This window comes from Neolamprologus brichardi, chromosome 7 (assembly GCF_056152115.1).
Source record: "Neolamprologus brichardi isolate AB-2024 chromosome 7, ASM5615211v1, whole genome shotgun sequence".
NCBI classification, from domain to species: domain Eukaryota; kingdom Metazoa; phylum Chordata; class Actinopteri; order Cichliformes; family Cichlidae; genus Neolamprologus; species Neolamprologus brichardi.
This window is the reverse complement of record NC_142110.1, coordinates 48,178,510-48,199,835: the sequence shown is the minus strand read 5'-3', so window position 1 is coordinate 48,199,835 and position 21,326 is coordinate 48,178,510. Positions and strand designations below refer to the sequence as shown.

The 21,326-nt window shown below is 41.8% G+C and overlaps 1 pseudogene; it reads right to left on the bottom strand.

Moving 5' to 3' along the window:
• Nucleotides 1-4,924: 4,924 nt before the first annotated feature.
• Nucleotides 4,925-5,581, bottom strand: LOC148102200 (uncharacterized; annotated as a pseudogene).
• Between the last annotated feature and the right edge of the window lie 15,745 nt (nt 5,582-21,326).

Here is a 21,326-nt window from a genome sequence, read left to right as displayed (position 1 = left end):
CCTGGCCGCCACCCGGCACACAATGCACCCGACCCCTATGGCGCCTCCTGCGGGTGGTGGGCCTGCGGGAGGATGGGCCCATGTCTCCTCTTCGGGCTGTGCCCGGCCGGGCCCCATGGATTAAGGCCCGGCCACCAGACGCTCGCCCTCGGGCACCCTCCCCGGGCCTGGCTCCAGGGCGGGGCCCCGGTAACCCTATCCCGGGCAGGGTAAACTGTTCCCTCTGTGTTTTTTTCATAAGGGTCTTTTGAATCGCTCTTTGTCTGGTCCCTCACCCAGGACCAATTTGCCATGGGAGACCCTACCAGGGGGCAAAAGCCCCCAGACAACATAGCCCCTGGGATCCCTGGGACACACAAACCCCTCCACCACGATAAGGTTGCGATTCACGGAGGAGATCCACAAAATATTTCAAATAAAAATACAATTTGACACAAAATTTAGCGATGCAGTTCTGTTGCAGACACAGATTTTGGTAACCATTAAGTACAGACAGTATATGTTGAATGTGACACATGAAAGAAATGCAAGCAGAGACCCTCAAATTTACAGTGGGATGGTTAAAATATCCTGATGAAATAAATCTGAAAATCAAAAGAATAAGTTAAAACAAATCTTTTTTTAAACTATAGATTTTAATCATTGCTGTTTGTGTTATGATGTTTGTGCAAAGGTTTGCTCAGATTGACCGCTCTGTTTAGGAGGAGATAGGGGTAGATACAGACATACATACACAAGCTATAATCATGATAGCAAGATATTATAGGCATTTACCTTTATGTCAAGCATCAGCTACTTTTATCCCCATGAACTCTTTTTGCATTGTAAATGCTAAGAGGTTCATATGTGCCTCTATTTAGCCACCCAGTCCTTTATATTGTGCTGCCTATCCTTGCTCTTGGTCTTGTCTCTATAATCCCAGTTTGCAATAACTGAGCATATTATTCCAGACCTCCTAAGGGAGCAAATATTTTTTAAATTAAGTCACATCAGTTGTTGTTGTACTCCTACTCTGGTTGCTCTGAATTCCACAAAAAAATAATTGCCCTTCTAAGTTCAAGATCTAGCTGCTTCCTCTGCACAATTTATTGATCTCCATCTTTCTCAAGCCTGCTGAAGGTGGGGAGTTAGCATTTTTTCTTAATAAGGAATGGTTTAAGTGTCCTTTTGTTTCCTTAGGTATTTTTACTGCACTTAAAATTCTTAACATTGTGATTATTGGTATTGTTCCTTTCGTTTTGATGCATGCTCAATCATCCAGGTAAGTAAATCCCCAAAAGTTGATTCCATTCATCATGATGTAGCGTTTTCAATGGGAAAAATGTTTCGTCACTCATCCAAGTGACTTCTTCAGTCTCAGCTGACTGCAGGTTTCCTCAACCTTATAAATAGAACATTTGCATAATGACTAAAACTAGCACCAATGAAGGAACAATGGGCTGGCAGGTCAAGTATTGTTCGTTTGTTTTGTGTTTTTGTTTATAGACCGCCCAAAATGCAGCAATTCTTATTCTTATTCTTAAGTCAGAGTTCTTATTCTTGGTGACTTAAACATTCCATTATGCCACCCTACACACCATATGTCAGGGGATTTTTTGAGCTTACTGATTTATTTAACCTCCCACTTTCAATGTACAGTTATATCAAGGGTAATAGACACCAATAATTTGAATTTAAGCTTGTTAAATAATAAAGAATAGGTTTATCTCAACACAAAGAAAAATATTTTATATGTGACAAGTCACAAATCTATATGTGACTTATTTCTAACTGACTCTTTTTCTCAAACTGCACAACTAAAACCATGGGTTCCACCACCTGCCAAATTCCATTTTTTATATTTGCCCACAAGTAGTTATTAGTGCACCTTATCCACTGTTTTTTTTCTTGTTGTTGTTGTTGCCTGTCCCATTTGGCTCTTTTGCCATCAGAATTATTGTCGAAAGGCGAAGAAAGATGCCCAACGGATTTACTTTACCAAATGGACCATCACAGCCTTGCCGTAATGGTCTATTTGATTCACCTTTTATTGTTTATTTTATTTTATTTTCACTTTGCTAATTACGGGACAGACTTGACTGGGGAAAAGAAAGGGGAGAAAGAAAGAGGGAAAGAAAAACAGTGTGATAAAGGGCAAACCACAAAAACCAACAAAATAAGCAGACAAAAAATACAAATATAAATCACCTGGATCACCTGTTGAGAAAGAAAAAAGAGAAAACAAGTAGAAGAAAAAAAAAGAACAATATAATAAAAAACATCACAATGATCTATGGAAATATAACAGTAAATACTAAATATTAAACATTATTGTGCAGCACGTAAGATGGACAGCGCACAGTGTGTTTTGAGATAGGAGCCAAAAAGGGTGTAGTTTGTGTGTGTGAGCACCAGTGTGTACATCTGTGAGCATGAACGCGCTTGTATTTAAAGGTTCCTTCATGTAATGATCTGTTAGAGGGTGTGGGGAGCCACAGCCCCGTCCTCCAGGGCATGAAGCAGGTATGGAGGAGATCAAGACTCCAGACATCCAGAGGCTCTCAGAACACAAGGGACAAGGAAGACCAACAGAGGGGCAGCCGCGCCACTATCCCAGAAAGAGCTGAGGAGAGTCGCAGATGAGGGGTCACTCAGCAGCCGTGGAGCAGAAGCCAGGAGGGGGTTGCAGTGACGTGCCCGTGAGCTCCGCTGGCAGCCAGCTGTGCCAGAGTCACCGAGCCCCAGGCCGAGAGGCCGAGGGCACCCCACCCCCGAAGTGGCCCAAGCAAGCCCCAGGCTCCAGGCCCCGACAAGCAGCCACCAGGAGTGAGCCGGTGTGTACCTGGACGCCCATCCCCGGACACAAAAAACCACCAATGCACCGATGTCTGAGGGCGTCTGCCACTGGCAGGGGAAGTGGTGGGGGGAGATAGGCCTCCATACCTTGTAGGGCCTGAGATGTCCCTAGAGAGGTGGCGTCTGATACCCGACCTGACATATAGACACAGACAAACAGGCACAACAGATACAAACATCCATTCCCACCCTCATGCTCTCATATGCAATTACTCAACACTCACCCAATGTGGAGACAGACATAAATAGACACTGTACACACAATCACACTCCCCAAGCGTACTCTAAGCCCCAGGTCTAAGGTACCCTTGCCCCTGGAGTGGGAAACTGCACCCAGACCCAAGTAGTGTTACCCTTTTCCCTGGGGTGGAGAAAAACAGACTGCGCCGACTTGGCAGCAGCAGGGAGGCCCCACATTCCAGACACCAATCGGATGGCCAACTCCTCTTCCTAGCCCCCCCGCTCCAACAGGCAGCAGAGAACGGGGGTGTGTGAAGATTCCAAACCCCCCTCCACCCGCTCATATGTAGGGTTGATGCATGTGTGTTCTAAGGTGCATTTAAAACCCAGGAGGGCATGGAGCTACCTGCCAGAGAGCAGCAGGTAAGCGCATAGCCCCTCCTGATAGCCCTCAATGTCTACGTGTATTTAAAATTGAGAGGTGGGCAACGATGCCAGGGGTGAGGTTGTACACCCTGATGGTCTTTTGGATTCCGTGTAGCGTGCCCACCCCCAAGGTCCTATATGTATGTGTTATGAGAGTGTGAGTAATGTGAATATCTAGGTTGTGGGATAAAACTGACGCACAGGCAGCCAGAAGGGGACAGAGGGGGGGATGCCTCCCCTGCACCCTGGTGACACACCTTTACCCCAAGGCCCTGCATGTGTGGGTGATTGTGGTGGAGCGGGAAGAGGGAGGCAGCTGGAGATGGGGAGGGAAGGAAGGGAGGGGCAAGTGACCCCTCCCTGGGGCCAGCTCCCCCGCTGACCCCAGTAGGCACCCCCATACTCTGCAACCCACCAGGGAAAGGGTGCCCAGGCCCATCCGGATCGGGGCCCAGTTCAGCAGCACCGCCCAGCCCCACAGAGCCCGGGACAGCCCACCCGACCCCACCACAGAGAAAACTGCACCCACCCCGTCATCCACTCATCTTCCAGACTACACAAGACAATAGACGCCCAGGCAGGGATCTTCCTCCACCTCTCCTATATCTCCCCCTCCTACAGAGTGAGTTCTTGTAGAGAGGAGACCTCCTGCAAGATGTAACAGCCTCCCCCACCAGTTGAAGAGCCCCCCAGGTGGCTCGATGCACTGACGGCACCCCATACACCCACCTGCCCACCCACAACCCCGGCGACACACCAACCAGGACCCAAGGCCCAGCCAGGGCCCCAGCCAAGAGATGGAGCACCCCCAGAACCCCACGCCCGTCCCAGACCCACCCAGGGGCAGCATCTGAACTGGCGAACAGTACCAAAGAGGGTGGATATGAGATGAGATAGCCTTTATTTGTCAGTTGCAGGTCTTTTGCCCACAACCGAGATGACAGACCTTGCCGACCGTACATACAATACACAAACATCACATTGGGGAGACAGGTCAGGCTAGGTAGCGGTGGAAAAAAACATCGAAATGTGTAACACAAAAGAATAATACAGGAATGCACAGATATCAACACACCATAGCACAATAAACACAGACAAGCAACATGGGAAAGTGTTCCAGTGTGTACATCTGATCTGGGACCGCTGCAATCTTCGACTGCGCCTCCAGCTGACCCGATGTCCACATCAGAGGGGAGCTAAGCATTGGAGGTGGCGTTGGATCCGGGGTAGGGAAGGTGATGCGTCAGTGAGTGCTTATCAGTATCAGTATATGTATGTGTGCGCGTGTCCATAGTTCAGCTGAGACAGTGTCCTTCGCCCTGCCAGGCTAAGTAAACAGTCTTCCAGCCAACCCAGGTGGCCTTGCATGGAATGGGAAGGAACAGACTCAACACAGTCGTTATCAGGGAGTTTTTGTTCGGCTCCAGCCTTGAGCCCACAAGGGGTAGCCGGATTATGATGGTAATTTTTCTTTTGCAACAACTCATGAGAATTTCAAAGCTGTTCTTTCACACTCCGACACTGGTCTCTCAATCTCCCGTTGGAGAACTGCGAGCTTCCCCATGATGGTATCAAACTTCCGTTCCGTGGTGTTGTCATTCTTTTGCTCAGATAGCCGATTCTGAGAACTCACGACGTTCTACGTCTGTTCTACGATGTAATCCAACTTTCGCTCAAAGGTGTTATTTTGAGCAGGCCTCTCCTTGATGTAACCCAATATACGTTCAGAGGTGTTATTTTGAGTATTCACGGCAGCTGTAAGCGTCTCCAAGCGTCTCCAACCTTGCTGCTCTCAATGAGCCTGTTCTGAGAAGTTGCGCCTCGTCCCGACGTTTCAATCCCAGCGGGCAGCCTTGGGGGGGTTTGAACAGCCGGTTCCCCTGTCTTAATTCTCTGATAAGCCAGGGCCAAGCCAGCTCCGATCATCAAGAACCCTGTTATCATGGTTCTGAATAGGTAGATATCTTCAGCATCCTCGATCGACAGTCCCGCCAGGCACACGGCCCTCCATTTCTGCCACCTGTCCATCGTGTATCCGGCAGGGAAAGTCCCTCCAGGGCACTCGGGCTCTCCCGAGCCCAGACTTCTCGTTGAGGAAAGGGTGTCAAATAGCATTCTGAGACCAGTTGATCAAATCCATAATTCTCTTTAGGTTTTAGAAACAGACTGTGAGAGAGTGTTCCAGGGAAAGTAATACAAAAAAACACGAGACTAGACAAGGACATAAGCAGGGAAGATAAGGGAGAGGAGAGGAGAAAAAGTGCGTCCGCCTCCTCCGAGAGCCAAGAGAGAAAATATATATATATAATTGTCCGGTGAATTGGTTTGGCAGTGTGAGCAGTTGTTGGTAGACGTAAAGCCCATCTTGAACATCCGATGACCTGTATAGTGCACTCTATGTAGTATTTTTTATTGAATTAATTGAAGATTGGGAGTTCTAATTAAATGAAAGGTGTTTAAGCATATCTGAGACCAGAAGTTTTGGTCTAAGTTAACTGATAAATCCGCTTCCCATTTTGCAATAGGAAGTGATATTGATTCATCTGTTTTAGAAAGCATTCTGTATATTTTGGAAAGTAATTTGGGGGTATTAAGAGTAAGAAGTTGTACCACACTTGGTGGTGTTTGTAGTTCAACTTGACCGGGTTTAAATTTCTTTTTTACTATGGATTTAATTTGTTGATATTCTAAAAATCTTTTCTTGTTGATCCCATATTGTGTAACTAGTCTGTCAAATGAAATAAATTCTGTTCCTTCTAATATATGTTCAAAGTATTTGATTCCTTTACCACTCCAATCTGAAAAGTTTATCATATTATTGTTTTGTAATATGTCAGGGTTGTTCCAGATAGGTGTATGTTTGCATGGGATTAATTAATTTAATTTTAGAAACTCCCATCATGCTGTCAGAGAAGAGCTGATGCTGATGCTTTTGAAGCGTTCATGTCGTTGGATGTTTGAGCTGATAAATGGTAGGTCTGAAATCTCTAGATTATTGCAAAGTGCTTGTTCTACATCTAGCCAGGGCTCATCTAAGAAGGTACGTTTTAGCCATCCTGAGATAAACTGAAGCCTGTTGGCTAAGAAGTAGTGCTGAAAGTTAGGTAGTTCTAATCCTCCTTTATCCTTGGTCTTTTGTAGTGTTTTTAAGCTTATACATGGGAGTTTATTTTTCCAAAGGAATTTGGACATATATGAATCTAGAGATCTGAACCAATCTTGTGGCGATTTAGTTGGGATCATTGAGAATAAATAATTTATTTTTGGTAAGACCATCATTTTTATAGTGGCGACCCTTCCCATGAGTGATATGGGTAGAGATTTCCATCTAGCCAGATCGCCTTCTACTTTCTTTAAAAGTGGGATATGGTTTAATTTAGTTAGATCTGCAAGCTTGGGTGAAACATTAATACCTAAATATTTTATATTTCCCGATTGCAGTGGTGTAGAAGAAGAATTATGGAAGAAGCAATTAATCAGAAGGACTGCACATTTTGACCAGTTAATTGAGTAATCTGATATTCTTGCAAAAGAGTTTACCAATTCAATCACCCCAGAGATATTGGTTTGTGAGTTTTGGAGAAAAAGTAACACATCATCCGCATAAAGGCTGATTTTATGTTCCACGTTCTTGCATTTTATGCCCTTAATTACTGAATTCTGTCTAATTGCTGCTGCTAGTGGTTCAATAAAAATTGCAAACAGTGAAGGGGAGAGTGGGCATCCCTGCCTGGTGCCCCTCAGGAGACAGAAGCTGGAGGATGTTTGGTCATTTGTTTTGACACAAACTGTTGGGGAATTGCATAATATTTTTAACCAGTTAATGAAAGAGGTTCCAAAACCAAATTTGTGTAAAGTTGCAAATAGAAATTTCCAGTTAACTCTGTCAAATGCTTTTTCTGCATCTAAAGAAAATATTGTAGTTTCGATGTTTTTACTGTATGAGTAGTCTATCAAATTAACCCTTTAAAGCCGGTCGGAGCAGGCACGCTCCTTTTTGCGTAACTATTTTTAAATTCCTGTAGAACCGGAACCGTGTAAGCTAGCGCAATAATTTTTTTTGCATATGAAACCGGAGGAGTTGTACTTACATCTTATGCCATCAGCTTGTCCTAGGTCACGGTTTCCTTCCACATATAGCTTTGCAAATATTGCATAAAAAGCTCTTGCAGGAACAAAAACATAATATTCTAGAAACACGCTTTGCCGATCTGATCAGCTGTTCGTAACACTTCCCACATTGAAACAGACATCAGCGCGAACGAGCGCATGTCCGCCATTACCTGCCCGAAACCGGAAGTGACATCATTTTCGCGGAAAATGTAGTTTTTTTTACTTGTAGGCCTTAAAAGCCTATACTGGTGTTTTTATAAGTCATGTTTGACTTTATGCTTTTCTGAATAGTTGCTGGGATGCTTAGAACTCAAATTGCACTGCTTAAAATAGTTTATTTTGATGCACATGCTGTTTTCTTTGCAAATTTGCATCATAGGATTGTTTTTCGTTTTTCCTGCAGTATATAAAAATTGGTGTATCTCAAAAATAAAACTATGAAGACACTCAAAATAAATTTCCTGTTGTTGTAAACTATTTTTTGTATTTAAAGTTTTGAGGGATAAACCTCTTAAATTTCTCCAGGTAGAAATATATGTAAAAAAACCAAAAATGATTTTCAATTTGTTGGTAGTTTATTGCACTTTTTGCAATTAATGTAGTTACTATGGACTTAATGCATACATATTATTAAAATATGGGCTATAACAGTTGTATTGATGTATAGCAACTTGAAATGCTCCCAAAAATGGCACTACAGCATGTAAAAATATAAAGTAAGCTCTGGCGGTCTTGGTTCTATGGTAGGTCTTAAGTAATCTACGTGTATTTGTTGATGAGTGCCTACCTTTTATGAAACCAGTTTGGTCAGGATGAATTAAGAGGGGGGTTATTTTCTCTAATCTCTTTGAGAGAGGTTTGCAGATTATTTTAAGGTCTACATTTATAAGGGACATTGGACGATAGCTTGAGGGATATACAGGGTCTTTTCCTGGTTTTAGCAGGAGATTAATGTTTGCAGAATTCATATTTGATGGAAGTCTGCCCTTTTCTTTGATTTCCAACAACGTTCTGTAAAAAACTGGTGCTAGAATCGTCCAGAATTCTTTGTAGAATTCTGCAGGAAAGCCGTCTGGACCTGGAGCCTTATTATTGGGCATGCTTATCAGGGCCTCCTGGAGTTCACCTGGCATCAGTGGCGAATCCAGAGCCATTGCTTGTGTGTCTAATAATTTTGGAAGAGTTATGCTGTCCATGAACTGATCAATTTCCTTTTTAGATGGGTTTATTTGTGGTGAATACAACGTTTTATAGAAATCCCTGTTGTTTATTTGTTTCGGGTCATATATGGTGTTCCCAGGTAAATCTTGAACAGCACATATAGTTGTTTTTTCTTTATTTATTTTTAGCTGGTTTGCTAGAAATTGACCGGATTACCATGTTCATAATTTTGTAAGCGTAGTCTTTGTACTAAGAATTTTTTTTTTAAATGTTTATTTATAAGATTTTAAGTTCAAAGTTACATAACATCACACCAGACAAAGGACATAAGATTCAAAAACAATAACATTTAAGCACAGAAAAAAAAAAAGAAAAAACAGAAACCAGACACAAAAAAAAACAAACAAACAGGAAAACAGGAAAGAAAAGGAAAAAAAAACAAAATAAATAAATAAATAGATAAATAAATTAAAATACACCAGTTAGCCAGTACAAATCAAAAGTTCAAAAGAAACACCATTGTCCAAAGAAGATGATCTTCTGTGTGAGTTTAGACAGGGCAACAGAGAGTTCACCAAGACCAGAAGATGTGGGAAACATGTCCAGGAAGGAATCAGGGTCCGGCAGAGGTGCAGTTTCACACAAACACAAAGTGCAGTCAAATGGGTTAAAGTTTATGTTAAATTCCCATTAATATGATTGAGAAAAGGGCCCCAGATTTCGACAAACTTAAAATGGGTGTCAGCCAAACGATAACGAACCTCTTCAATATACAAACAAGCAATCATCTCACGTAGCCAAACCCTGAACAATGGAGGAGATGGTGATTTCCAGGCTCTAAGAAGTCTTTTAGCTACAATCATGCCAAACATTAAGGCTTTCTGAAGAGGACGTCTGAGGGCCAATGAGGTTAGGGAGCAGCCTAGCACTGCAAGTACACCATCCGGCTCTAATTTAAAGTCATAAATCCGGTTATATATATTAAATATCTCTGCCCAGAAACTCCTGAGTGTGGGGAAAGACCAGAAAAGGTGACCAAGGGTTCCATCCATTGCTTTGCATCTGTCACACAAAGACGAAACAGACGGAAAAATGCTGCATAGCTTTGTTTTAGAAAAATGCAAACGATGAAGGACCTTGAACTGTATAAGTTGTAGTCTGGCATTAACAGAGAATTCTTTAATCTTCTTCAACCCATTGGCCCACAAAGCATCCGATATGTCTACTTCCAAGTCCTTAACCCAAGCATCCTTGATGTGGTTAGTAGGTGGTATAAGTGTAAAAAGTGTAGTAAATTGGCTGATTAGGTGTTTGGAAGTGGGATTTTTAATCAAATAATCATAAAAGTCACTATGAGCAGGGGGCTTATCCAGATGGGTAAAAGAGTGTTTAACAAAATTCCTAATTTGTAAGTATCTAAATAAATGAGCAGAGGGGAGCATAAATTTTGATTGCAGCTGAGCAAATGAAGCAAAACAAGTGTCGATGTAGAGACCCTTAATAGTGTGAAGACCTAATGCTGACCAATGCTTAAACACAGGGTCCATCAAGCCAGGTGAAAAAGAAAGGTTTTCAGTTATGGGAGCAAAAATGGATAGGTCTGGAAGGCACAAAGCACCCCTAACTTGCTTTAAGATCCTAAGAGAATGACCTAGGACAAAATCATTACTTAAAAGTTTGGTATGTATGTTGGGCTTAGAAAACAGAATACCATCAAGTGATGTACCAAAAATTGATTTAGCATTGTGTGCCTCTATCAAAGGCCAAGAAGGACCGCCTCCCTTCTGAACAGCAGAAACAGCTGAAACACTCACTCAACCCACGTTTTCTGGGAATGTTAATACCTAGGTATTTAAAGTGACTGCTGGTGGTTTTAAAAGGTAAGCTAGAGATGACGCTAGAGTCGACCCCATCTGCCAATGGCATAAAAATGGACTTTAATTAATTTAAAATTAATTAATTGTGAAACCAGAGAGTTGTCCAAATTTGTTAATGAGATGAAGCAGGGGAGGCAAAGAGAGCCTGGCATCAGACAGTGTTAGAGCCACATCATCTGCATATAGAGTTATAGTGGATTTGACTTTGACTTCTGTGATGCTGAAGTCAGCTTCAAGCGCTTGGGTGGCAGATTCTGTAAGGGTTGGAATACTCAGAGAATTAAGAAAGCTAAAAAGCTCAGAGTCAGTGGCGTTTGATTTAGAAGAGTACAGTGTGCTGAAAAACTCAACAAATCTGTCATTAATCAGCTTAGGATCAGTAATTAATTCACCGGTAGAGGAGGCAATTTTGTGTATGGTGCGATGGGCTTGCACATCTTTTAATTGTCTGGCAAGTAATTTATGGGGTTTATCTCCCAAGTCAAAGTGTCTTTGTTTCAATTTAATAATATCGCTACCGACTTGGGTTCCCAAAATATGATTGTATTCGACTTTTAGTTTTAGAATAGCATTAGATATGTCCTCAGTATCAGATTGGCGAAGTGCCTCCTCTAATGTTGATAATTCAGACTCAATTTGGGACAGACGATTTAATCTAGTTCTCTTCGAAAATGTCTGAAAGGAGATGATCTTGCCACGCAATTTTGCCTTAAAAGATTCCCAAAGAGCGGAATCAGAGACCTCACCGTTGTCGTTATGTTTTAAGAAATCTGAAATCTCAGTGGAAACATAAGTGGAGAAAGTTTTGTCTGACAGAAGGGTAGAATTGAATTTCCAATTGAAAATTCGAGGTTGTAAATTAAAATCTATTTTCATGGTAAGTGGGGCATGATCAGAAATCAAGATTTGATGATAAGCAGAGCTGATAATACTGGGTAATAGTCTAGAATCTGTAACAAAGTAATCTATTCTGGTAAAGCTACGATGTACAGGTGAAAAAAAGGAATATTGCCTGTCATTTGGATGCTGAAGCCTCCTAACGTCTACCATGTTGTGTGATTTTACCAGATTGTTCAAAACTGCCGTGGATCTAGTACTGGGGGCTGTTTTTGTAGATGATCTATCCAAAACAGGATCAAAATAGCAGTTAAAATCGCCACCAATTATTATATTAGACATATTATATTCAGAAATTAGGTCAAATATTTTGGAAAAGAAGTCAGGACAGTCAAAATTAGGGGCATAGATATTTAGCAAGACCAGTGGAAAAGAGTTAATGGACCCAGAGACCAAAACAAATCTCCCACCTGGATCAGTAACGACGGATCCAAATATAAATGGAGTGGTTTTCCATATGAGTATAGCAACACCTCTGGCCTTAGATGTGAAAGTGGACTGGTAAACCTGCGACACCCAATTTGCTCTTAAACGTCTCTGTTCATTGGAGTAAATATGAGTTTCCTGAAGAAAAATGATATCAGAAGATAAATGCTTCAAATGTGACATAACCTTCCCACGTTTCAAAGCTCTGCCTAGGCCCTTGCAATTCCAGGATGTAAACGTCAAAGGACATGTTCGTAAACCAGTAGCATTGTTACCCCGCATCTAAATGAGAGGTGGTATGACATATGGACTGGTGAAAAATAATACAAAGGACTGGCATAAAAAAGGTTAAAACAAAATTAACAACAAGAACACTGAACCCCACCCCCCAAAAAGAAAAAGGCCGCAAAAAAGAACAAGAACCACTGCAGCCCATCCCAGCATGCATTAAGGGGACTGCTGGGAAGAGGAGCACAAAAAAACAAAAAAGAAAAAGAGAAAAAAACATCCTTTGTATACGGCAGCTCCGCACCAGACTCCATTAATCAAAACAATAGTTACACCCATAAATCGACTGATTGGGTAAAAAAAGAAAAAAAAGAAAAAAAGACGCAAACATAGAAAATGACTTGTGTATAACCAAAGTTATAATATAAACATTCTCAGTACTTCACGATAGAGAAAAGTTTTAAGATGTCGTAGCAAAAAAAACAAAGCACAAACAATGATAGAAAGCTATTACCACAGAAGCATTCAAAAAATGATTGAACGAATCACGACTCTCTTTTTTTTTTTTTTTTTTTTGCCTGTCCCATTTGGTTCTTTAGCCGTCAGAATTGTTGTCTGAAGACCAACAAGGATACCCAATGGATTTATTTTGCCAAATGGATCATCATGGCATTGCCGTATTGGTCCATTTGATCAACCTTTGTTTTTATTATTTATTTTATTTTATTTTCAGTTGTTACAGACGGGACAGACATGAGTGAAGGATAGGAAAGGGAGAAAGAAAGAGGAAGGAAAAGAAAAACAGAAGGGGAGAGGGACAGTGAGAAAGGGGGGGAAAAAAATATCTCCGGGATCACCTGTTGAGAGAAAAAGAGTAGAAAACAAGCAAAAAAACAAAACAAAACAAAGCAACATACTATACACCACACCATCGCATTAATCTAGCTAAGTGTAAACAGCAGCAAATACCAAATATTGAACGTTGTTGTGCAGCACGCAGGACAGACAGCGCACAATGTGCTTTGAAGTAGCAGCCAAGAAAGGTGTGATTCAAGTCTACGAACAGCGAACACCTGTGTGCACACCTGTGTGGATCGGCGCGCTTGTATTCAAATGGTTTCCCCATGTAATGGTCTGCAAGAGGATGTAGAGAGCCATAGCCCTGTCCCCCAGGGCATGAAGCAGGCATGGGGGAGATCCAGGCCCCAGACATCCAGAGGCCCCAGAGTGCAAGAGCCCAAGGAGGACCACCGGAGGGGCATCCGTGCCACCTTCATGGGAAGGGCTGAGGATCCCCAGACGAGGGGTCACCCAGTAGCCACCAGGCAGAAACTAGAGGGGGCTGCACCGGCGTGCCCGCCGGCTCCGCCGGCAGCCAGCTGTGCCAGAGTGAACCGAGCCGCAGGCACAGAGGCCGGAGGCCCGAGGGCCCTCCGCGCCCCGGAAGAGGCCTGACCGAGCAGCAGGCGCCAGGCCCCGCCAAGTAGCCACCGGGAGTGAGCTGGCACATGACCTGAGCGCCCAGCCCCAGACACCAAGAACCAACAATGCACCGACGAATCACGACTCTCACTATAGGAAGAGAAGAGTGAGAATGTTCAAAAATACAGCCGCATCAACAACATGAACAAATATATTACCAGGTCACGATTACAGTGAGTCCGCAAAACGTTCAGCTTCAGCAGGAGACTTGAACGTGTTAGTGATGTTGTTGTGAACTACCCGAAGCTGGGCCGGGTAGCGCAGACTGCACGTCGCTCCGGAGGCGCTAAGCTTTTTCCTGACCGCATTGAAGGCCATCCACTGCACAAGGACCTCCGCAGTGTAGTCTGGGAAGATGGACAGATTCTCTACATCGCAGCTCAACGGAGCATGTTGGCGTGCCAGACGCAGGACATGCCACACGTCTTTCTCATGATGCAACTTGGCTATGATAGCCCTCGGTCGCTGGCCAGCCATTGGTTTTGGTCTAAGGGTGCGGTGTGCCCTCTCCACTTTTATCGGCTTAATAAAGTTGTCTTTCCCCAACACATCCAGCAGCAGGGATGAAACAAAGTCCGCTTACCGCCCTCAGCACCTTCCTTCACTCCAACAATCCTAATGTTGGCCCAACGCGAGCGCGCCTCCATCTGGCCTAGCTTGCCACGCAGGTTATCGGTGGCCGCCATTAGTTGCTTGCATGTAGCTTCAAGCATACAAACATGGCCGTCCATTGTAGTAAGCGACTCATCGATAACATCTAGACACTGTTCGGATGACCGGATATCTGCCTGGAGCTTAGACAGAGTAGACTCAATTGTGTCAAGGCGGGTCTCCATAGAAGTGTTTAGGCTAGCGATAGCTGCTAGTATGGCGTCGGTGCTTGCAGAATTTTCAGCTACTGCTTTCTGGCAGTGTGTTGCGTCTTTTTTAGGTGGCATGTCGTCCAGTATTTATTGTAGTCGATGCAAAGCAGTAGTGCTGTTGACCAGTTAAGTAAAGAGTCAGGGTGTTGCGTTAAATTGTTGGAAAAAAAGAAGAAAAGTGCGGAGCTGAGAAGAGTGCGTCCTACTCCATCAGTGTACACGAGCGCCCCCCAGAATTTTATTTTATTTTTTTATCAATTATCTCATTTAATTCTAATTTTGTTTTGCGTATTTTGTTCAATGTTTCCTGATGTTGGTGTGACACATAGGCTTCTTCTAAGGATTTGATGGTTTTTCTAAATTCTGAATATTTTTATTTTCTTGATAAGGTGGGGCCAGGTTTCACAATGAACTCACCCGAAACTCTGGCTGATTGGGACCCACACCCAGTGTCACACCTTGGCTCAGGCGATTAGAGGATCATCAGGGGGTCCTTATATCTGGGACTCTCCACCATTTGACCTTAGAACTGAAGAAGCTTCTCGGATGAGAGGTGAAACGTCTTCAAGTAACTTAAAGAAGTCCAGACGCTTTTCTTTGCAAGCTCCTTTGACTACGATGACCTGGATGACTGAGAACCTTCACAGACATATTTTTATTTTCTTCTTTCTTTTTATGTGATGAGAAATAAATTATTTTACCTCTCATCACAGCTTTCCCTGCTTCCCATAGAACTGAAGCTGATGTTCCGGGAGTGTCATTATAGTCTAAATATAGAGTCCACTCTTTTTTAAAATATTTAATAAAGTCTTCATCTTTAAGCAGTGAGTTATTAAATCTCCAGTTTTTACTTGGCGTAGTATTATTCTTCTGCATTAGTGTTAAAAATACAGGAGCATGATCATTGACAGCTATAGGGTAAATCTCAGTGTCTGAAATATCACTCAGCAGTGAGCTGCTGACCAAAAAATAATCCAGACGAGAGTAGGAGTGATGGACATGTGAAAAAAAAGTATATTCCTTACCGTTGGGGTGAAGGGAGCGCCATGCATCGCAAAGGCCAAAGTCGCTCATATACTGTTTGATTATATTTGTGGACTGCCAATTACGCTGAGTTCCTGTTGTATTGAGCCTATCCATTTCTTCATTTAGTCCAAGGTTGAGGTCGCCTCCAAGAACAAGTGTGCAATCAAGGTGTTCAGAGAGTGCACTGAAAAAACCGTGAAAGAATGACGGATCATCAACATTTGGACCATATACACTTACAATACTTAGCTTTTTATCAAGTATAGATAGTTCAATGATTAAGAATCTGCCCTCTGGATCTATAACTGTATCGGGTACTGTGAAATTAATATTTTTATGTATTAAAATTGCTACTCCCCTTTGTCTAGAATTATAACAAGCTGAGAACACATTAGGAAACTCAGGTGTTTTAAGTTCTTTTAAACCTCTAAGAGGTCTGTGTGTCTCTTGTAAAAGGACATCTGCCTGTAGTTTTTTGAGTTGGTTAAATATTTTTAACCTCTTTTCTCTGGAGCCAGCTTCATTTATATTCCATGTAACAAACCTTAGTGAACCCATAGATGTTTGTGTATAACTAGGGGTGTATGCTGTGTGTGTCGTAGACAGGTGGAGAGAATACATCACTTGTTCATAAATAAAGAGAAGGAGAGAGAGAAAAAAATGTGTGGCGAGATGCTCCCAGAGTCTGACTATGTGTGTGCATATTTACTAATATGAGTACGCTTGACTTAAGTGTGTGTATCTTATATGTGTGTGTGCGCTGTCTGACTGATGTACATGTTCTGCCGTTGAGCGCATGACTATGCGTGATCGTGCTGTGCGTATAATGTCGAAATAAAGGATGTTGTTTGTGGATGAGTCTAGAAGCAGGTGATCGAAGCAGTGAAAGAAAATAAAAAAGAAAGAAACCAAGGACAAGGGTGAGCAGCATAAAAACAAGAGGGGGGAAAGAGGGGGAAAAAAATGAGAAAACCCCCCAGAAACATTCCAATTAAACCATTGACGGAGAGTGACGGTGTAAATTTTCCTATGATATTACACTTAAGATGCGATATGATACTGGTAAGTTAAACAGATGTTAATGCAAGTTAGTGAGAGTGGATATGAAAAGGGTGTAGCTGATTCCTATCTGGTGTGAAGTTAATACAGCCACGGAGTGATGTCGGGGTCACGGTAAAGCTGTCCATCCACGTAGAGCCGGTCCACAGCGATGACAGCGCGGGAGCCCTTCTGGATGAAGCTGCGTCGGATTGGGAAGAGGACCCTGCGTCGTTCCAGGATCTCTTTTGGGAACTGGGCGTTTACGCTGAAGTCAGTTCCTTTTAATTCCCTGCCGCGACTTTTCACCTGTTCCTTTTGTTTGAAGTGGCCGAACTTGGCCACAATAGGACGTGGTCTCCCGGTCGCAGCCCGTATGGGGCCGATGCGATGCACTCTATCAAAGGCGATGTTCTTCACCGTGTCCTCCGGTAGCTTCAGGTGGGTTTTGATGAAGCTTTTCACCGTAGTCTCCGAGTCTTCTCCAGCGGCTTCTGGAATACCAGAAAATGTAGATCAATAACTGTCTCTTTTATTTTTGTATTTTCTCTATATAGCTGGGTAACATTTTCTGTGAGACATTTCACCGACTCCCTTAGCATGGCATTTTCAGCAGCGAGCATTTCCACCTGCTGCTGGCTGAACTCCAGGGATTCTCGCAAGGATTTAAATTCCCGGTGTAGAATCTCCACCAAGGACAACCTTGCATCGAAACTGGACAATCGTTTGTCGATTGACTTCATTATGTCGGCAATATCTTTGCTGGCTGGCAATGTTGCGCCCGGCGACATCTTTTTGACGACGGTGTCTCAGATTTGGCCGGGGAAGATGCACTCTGGGCCTTCTTCATTACGAGATCCTGGAAGCACTGATCGATATAGTCTTGGGTGTCCAGGGTGTTGGAGATGATTTAGACAAATGTTGTTAGTTATAAGACAATTGATAAGTGTATTTGGTAATACTGAATCTCCGGCGTCTGACGTCAGTTACAACATGAGTCGCTTACCTTGTCCATCACTTCCGTCACTTACCTGGATCTAAGTGCTGTTTGTTTTAAAAACTTTATTACTCCTCTGTTGAAAAATCAGAACAATCAGAGACTCTCAAACTCCTTTAATTATCCAAAAGTATTTTATTATTTGTTTATTATTATTATTTTATAATATTTCTTTTGTTATTTATGGATAGAAATATGTTCAAAGCCTGACTGCTTTCCACTCCAAGTTTGGGTTTACCATCAAAAGTTGTAAAGCATACTACTTTTTGCCTCTTTACACACAAATTGATCAAGTAATGTTGATGTTTTTATTTGCTTTTTTCCATCCACTTAGCAGATAGTTGAAGAACATGCAACTTAATCAACAACATTGGTGCCTATAATGTGATTACTGAGTTTAGTGATGTGTTTCATTTAATTTTATGTTACAGAAAGTTTGTAATTGCATTAACACATGCTATACTCGATACTGAAAAAATCTGATGTAACAATTTTTGCCTATTGCATGAATCCAAACTGACAGAAGTCTTTGCACTTCTTCCTAAAACTCAAATTGCCAGGGATGCAATGCAGTCAAAGTCAGTAATGATTATTATATTGTTCCTTTTCATAAACTGTAATATGCATTATATGATTAATTTTACAGGGATAGTACTATGACATATCCCAAGCCTTCAGTTTGAACCCCCGCCCCCCCAAAAAACAGAGAGAGACAAATTCGTAGTGAAACATCTCAGATGTCTACAATTTACTGTCATAAACTGGCTGTGTGGAGGCAGATGAGGACCCAAACGCAAAACTCACGGAGACAGGAACTGAACTCAAAATCACTGCTTTATTGCAGGCCTTACAAAGAAACAGAACTAAACTGGGAATGCTAACAGAGGACCGAGGTAACACAGAAAGGCACACAGGTTCGGGGAGGAGACATTGATGACACGACACTGAACTGAGGGAGACAAGCACATAAATACACAGAGGGTTAATGAGGGAAGTGGGAGCACACGGGGAACACAGCTAACACAGATAATCATAACGAGACACGGCAGTAGTAAACACAACACTGACAGGAGACTGTCAAAGTAAAACAGGAAGTACAGAGGTGCAGACAGGGGGAGAGAGAGCACAGGCATAGCGGGCTGGGGAAACATGGAATAAAACACAAGGAGGGGAGACGAGGGCTCACAGATACACAGAGGGACACACAGGGGGGAAAAGTAACATGGGGAAATCAAAATAAGGAACAACTTAACAGAACAACCTAGGAACCACGGGATAAATAAAGAACAAAATACAAAACACACAAAAACTAAGAATACTGGGCCAACATGGCCCAGGACCATGACATTTACACTTCTGTGTCTTTATTTACTCTACATTAAATTAGTGTGTTGTATACTCATTGTTGTGGAGCAGTGTCTGAAGTCTTCTACTTAACACCTGGCAGAGAGCAACACAGGAGCAGAATGCCTAGAGGAGACAGATGCCTTCCATCAAACATAGCAAACATTGCATCCAGTAGGAGTTTGGCTCAGGATCAATGCTCCGTGACTCATTTAATTAGAACAAGGTGACAACAGTGTGTGTCACAAGGTTTGAAATATGAAAAATCAAAAACATAATGCAGCCGGAATTTATGGGGGAAGTGCAAAATCTGATTTTGATACCCACTTTTCCACGCCTTGGTTCACATTGGTTCACAGTTCATGTTTTGAAGTATTATCTTTTGAAGCACCCAAAAGACAAAAAGGAATATATTTCACAATAGTTCACTAAACCAAAACCCTCCAGTCAATAGCAAAGCAACCTAGAATCATAAAAAGTGGGGCAATGACACATGCACCTTATATAATGAATAAATGGAGAAAACTATTCAGCCTACTTTAAGTAAATGTCAAATAAATAAAGGTTATTAACAAGAAACAGGTGAACCTAAGTTTGTGCTTTCCTTTGGGTGGAAAAACAGCTGACAGGAATAAACACACTTGTTAGTGTACACTCTTGCCTTGCAAGGAATTAGACACAAGCTGGCAGGTAGCTCTCCTGATAATTGAAGACACTACACCGTAAACACCTCAAGGCTGTTGTTATTCTAGAATCTTGTTAACAGCTGTGGTTGACAGAAATGTGTGAGTGCTGATGTTAAGGGCATTCTACATAGTGAATTTTGTGACAAGCTGCACAAATATAATGGCATAAAGTATTTTAGTTCCAAAATGCTGTCATATGGTTTGCAGCTACAAGAAAACGACTTAAAACACCTGAATGCAATTTTCTGCATATTGAAAACCAGCTTAAGTTCATATTATGAGGGTCAGGAGCAAGAGCAGAAAAACAAGACAAGGAATAGATGAAATAATAATTAGCCCTGTGACAAGTGATCTGTCCAGTGTGTAGCTTGCCTGTCAACCTATGACAGCTAGAATAAATTTGAAACCCCACAAAGCTGGACAGGTGGTTAAAGAAATTGATGTCTGAATCAAAGCAACATTTCAAAACAAAAAGTAGAACAAAGACATAATAAGTCTACAAACTGAGACTGTGGCTTTAAAAATAACACAAAGACTCAACTTTCAACTAAAACAAATTTTCTGAGATGTAATTTTTAATTTTGGTTCTGCCTTCAGTTTTTCTTTTTCTGCAGAGCTTCTGTTTTAATCTGCAATTACACCTATTAGACAACTAGGGGTTGAAAAAAGGACTTTTTATAAAGCAAAAAAAGAAGGTATAACTGTGTATAGCACTTTGCCGTTCTTCTTGTTTTCTTTTATTTGGGTTAAACAAGAAACACTCAACTCATAAGCATGACAGAATCACTTTCAATAAACCTGAATTATCACCAACTAGCTGATAATGAGTGCTATATATAAAGTCCCACGTTCTGCATAACTGAAACAATTAATGTTGTTGATTGTAAAGGTGTTGATGTAACTGTATGGATCATTGCTTAGAGAAGTGATAATTGGATACCACTTTGTTGTGATAGACTGTATGTAGGCAGAAGACTCTGAAATATTCCGTTTTCTTTCCTTTCTGCCTGCAAGCTCAATCTGAATTCATTTTTTTCAGACTTGCTTTATGTGACTCATAAAATTAATTCACTTAATCTTTTTTTTTTTTTTTGGCAAAAATATGTTATTTCTTTAAATTTTCCAGGTATTCTTGGCCCCACTGCACCGTGAAAAGGTTTCTGCATTCAGAGTATTAAAGTTATTGGATCCCAGTTTTCATTAATTTTGTATATTGAATAGAATATAATTTAAAATACAGCTCCTAAAGTCATAAAAACTAGAACAAAATTGTCCAATCAGATTTTTAGCCTGACAGAGTAAAAACAATTTTGAGGTCTTTCTAATCAAATGGAATCATATTATATTGTGAAATATTCATGTTACCATGACATGTCATACTTAATGATCTCACCATACTACGTAAAACTTACAGCCCATTCACAAATAGTCCAAGTCAATCAAACTGGTGTGTTGCGTCGAATTCTTAGTGGAATCAGGCAAGAAATCCATTCAGAGTAACTCACCAAAAACACAAAAACTCTACTTCAACATTCAGGTGTCAGTGTCAGCAGTAAATATCATCTATGTTTTTTGGTTTTGCATGACTTTATTCAGGGTTAGATAATAATATCTATCTGTCATTTATTGACAGAGCCTGCTAATGGACCCAGGACATGATTTTATTTTTGGGTCACTGATTTGGATGGTGCACAAGTTTTCAAGGTTTGCCTCGTGCTACAGTCACATTAGGGAAAACAGTGGTTGC